Below are 3,562 nucleotides of genomic sequence, written 5' to 3'. Positions count from 1 at the left end.
AGGAGAAATGTCTCAGTGTCCAAAGTTTATCAGGAGAAAGTGACCCAGAGAAAGAGCAGCATGTCTGGATCTGTCTTTTGAAACTTCGGCTTGATCATTAAGACTACAAAATAAACACCTTAAGGTTTTTAAGAAATAAATAAAACAGAGAGGATACTGGAGGCCCTTTCATCAAGACAATTAAAATGAGTATGCTAATTTTTCAAAACTGTGAGCTATTTTTAGTATGAATGAAAACCATGAATGAAAATCCTTGTACAGTGTTCTATTTTAGAGGAAAGAATATTCTCTCACAGCACTGGCCCTGAAGCCAAGAGCATCTGAGAGAGATGCTGGAGAAACTAAATTGAAAACGAAAAGGTTTTAGAAAAAGAAGGGAGTTTAGGGTGATAACTGGTGGGAGGAGGATCTTCACAGCAGCAGCCCCAGATCATTGTATTAAGAATACAAAGATGTGCACTCGCTTCGGCAGCACATATACTAAAATTGGAACGATAAAGGGAAGATTAGCATGGCCCCTGCGCAAGTATGACACGCAAATTCGTGAAGCATTCCATATTTTTAGAACACTCCCTAACACCATACACAAAAATAAACTCAAAATGGACTAAAGACCTAAATGCAAGGCCAGACACTATAAAACTCTTAGAGGAAAACATAGGCAGAACACTCTATGACGTAAATCACAGCAAGATCCTTTTTGATCCACCTCCTAGAGAAATGGAAATAAAAACAAAAATAAACAAATGGGACCTAATTAAACTTAAAAGCTTTTGCACAGCAAAGGAAACCATAAACAAGACGAAAAGACAACCCTCAGGATGGGAGAAAATACTTGCAAGTGAAGCAACTGACAAAGGATTAATCTCCAAAATATACAAGCAGCTCATGCAGCTCAATATCAAAAAAGCAAACAACACTATCCAAAAATGGGCAGAAGACCTAAATAGACATTTCTCCAAAGAAGCTATACAGATGGCCAACAAACACATGAAAGGATGCTCAACATCACTAATCATTAGAGAAATGCAAATCAAAACTACAATGAGGTATCACCTCACACCAGTCAGAATGGTCATCATCAAAAAAATCAACAAACAATAAATGCTGAAGAGGGTGTGGAGAAAAGGGAACCCTCTTGCACTGTTGGTGGGAATGTAAATTGATACAGCCACTATGTAGAACAGTATGGAGGTTCCTTAAAAAACTAAAAATAGAACTACCATATGACCCAGCAATCCCACTACTGGGCATATACCCTGAGAAAACCATAATTCAAAAAGAGTCATGTACCACAATGTTCATTGCAGCTCTATTTGCAATAGACAGGGCACGGAAGCAACTGAAGTGTCCATCCACAGATGAATGGATAAAGAAGATGTGGCACATATATACAATGGAATATTACTCAGCCATAAAAAGAAGCGAGATTGAGTTATTTGTAGTGAGGTAGATGGACCTAGAGTTTGTCATACAGAGTGAAGTCAGAAAGAGAAAAACAAATAGTGTGTGCTAACACATATATCTGGAATCTAAAAAAAAAAAAAAGCGTCTGAAGAACCTAGGGGCAGGACAGGAATAGAGATGCAGACATAGAGAATGGAGTTGAGGACATGGGGAGGGGGAAGGCTGAACTGGGACGAAGTGAGAGAGTGGCAGGGACATATATACACTACCAAATGTAAAATAGATAGCTAGTGGGAAGCAGCCACACAGCGCAGGGAGATCATCTGGGTGCTTTGTGTCCACCTAGAGGGGTGGGATAGGGAGGGTGGGAGGGAGACGCAAGAGGGAGGAGATATAGGGATATATGTACACATATAGCTGATTCACTTTGTTATACAGCAGCAACTAACACAACATAGTAAAGCAATTATACTCCAATAAAGATGTTAATTAAAAAGAAAGAAAGAATGCAAAGGTGGTAGAATTTATAACATGGTCTTCAGAATTAGACTGACCTAGGAACCATTCATCTCAACCACATTTGGAGCAGTGAGTTTCAAAGGGAATCCATCTTTCCCTCTTTTCGTTTTGAATGAATGTAAGTCACTTAACCTTCTGGGTATTGATGGGACTAGTAATGACCCCATCCACTGGGCTCAGAGGAGAACTAAAGGAGGTGATGTCACATAAAGCACTAGCACAGTTCCTGGCACACAGCGATAGCTATTGTCATTTTTATTATGTCAGCCTCCTGGCTGCCATGCTGTCATCACTCAGAAGTGATAATAGGGGTAACACTTCGGATCCAACAACACAGTACAGCTACAGATGAGCCTGCCTGTAGCTCTATCTGTCCAGCGTGGTCACTGAATAGAAAATAAAGGGAATCATCCCTCTCAGGGGTGTTTGGAGCAGTAAGATACAAGTTGAGTTCATTCACTCTTTTCTTGTTAACACACTTCAGCAAAAGAGAAGTAAGGGAGTTCTATTTTTACCTGACTCTCTACGCTGATGAGAAAAGAGATGTCACTTCAGAGAAATCTCATTTCAGACTGAGAACTTGGTCTAAATATAATCCATTCTTCAGGCAGAAACCACCTAGTAGACGGTTTCCACCATTAAGTAGAAGGCTCGGGAAGACTAAAACATTTGTTAGCTACACTTATTGCCCAATGAATTCTAACGGAAGGAGTGTGAATTCATTCCATTTACATCACAAAGATGAAAGAGGAAAGGACACAATGGAAAAAGGTGAATTGTGAGTTCTTGGTTTATCATTCCTAGATGTCAGCATCTTCTTCTAGAAGAGATGGCTTGAGGGTAAATGTCAGGGTTGGTGCAAATTCTTTATGCCCAGCATAAAAACCATACAATTTTGAATTAGAGTGACTGTCTCTTTTTTAGTAGCTCGATTCTGTATAAAGCAGAAATACTTTTTGAGGGTGATTGCTGGTATTTTCATTTCTACCCCCAGGTCCTTCTAATGATGGCAAAGAATGCCAGTTATGCATGTTTCCTTTCCCTTTGTTCTGCTGGGACAGTATTGAGTAGTGATATCTTTATGATGGTCAAAAGGATGGAGAGAAAGTTTTTATCTTTGTGGGAGATTTCGTTGCTTGATGCCACCTCACTGTGGTTAAATGCTAAGTGATTTGGCTAAAGGACCAAATCAAGGACCCCAGGTAGGCTCTCGTGACCTCAGAAAACCCAGTGATGTGATTCTGGTTCTAATATCTGTATTCATTTGTTTTATGAAATCACTTAGTAATTCTGAGAGAGGCTTTGTTATCGAATCCCAAAAGTATTTTTCTTATAAAGTTGTTTTCCTTATTAAAAGAAAGAGAAAGATAGCTACCAGGTAATTTACTTCTAAGTTGAGATTCTAGATTCAGAGATTTTTTTTTTAAATCAAAGGATGAATTATGTCTTTGGGTAAAAACGGTAAATTAGAAGGGTCCTAATTCACTTGGAGGTTTCCTTTATTAGCACCTGGATACTGTTTTATTTGTAACACCCTGTCCCCTTTCTAAATAAGGACTAATAACGTTCTTTCTTTCTCTTTCGTTTGGAGTTATCTTTTCCTAGAAACCATAAGTTCAGGAATATAACACTGGTT

At 38.9% G+C, this 3,562-nt stretch overlaps 1 non-coding gene across 1 annotated transcript; it reads left to right on the top strand.

Annotated features, from left to right (window-relative positions):
• The first annotated feature begins 454 nt into the window (after window positions 1–454).
• Window positions 455–563, top strand: LOC132494542 (U6 spliceosomal RNA). Its single transcript, XR_009533119.1, has one exon. It is a non-coding gene; the product is annotated as a U6 spliceosomal RNA (small nuclear RNA).
• Window positions 564–3,562: the final 2,999 nt, after the last annotated feature.

This window comes from Mesoplodon densirostris, chromosome 7 (assembly GCF_025265405.1).
Source record: "Mesoplodon densirostris isolate mMesDen1 chromosome 7, mMesDen1 primary haplotype, whole genome shotgun sequence".
In the NCBI taxonomy this organism is placed as follows: Eukaryota; Metazoa; Chordata; class Mammalia; order Artiodactyla; family Ziphiidae; genus Mesoplodon; species Mesoplodon densirostris.
Note: the sequence above shows the minus strand (reverse complement) of the source record. Positions and strands in the feature narration are given on the sequence as shown.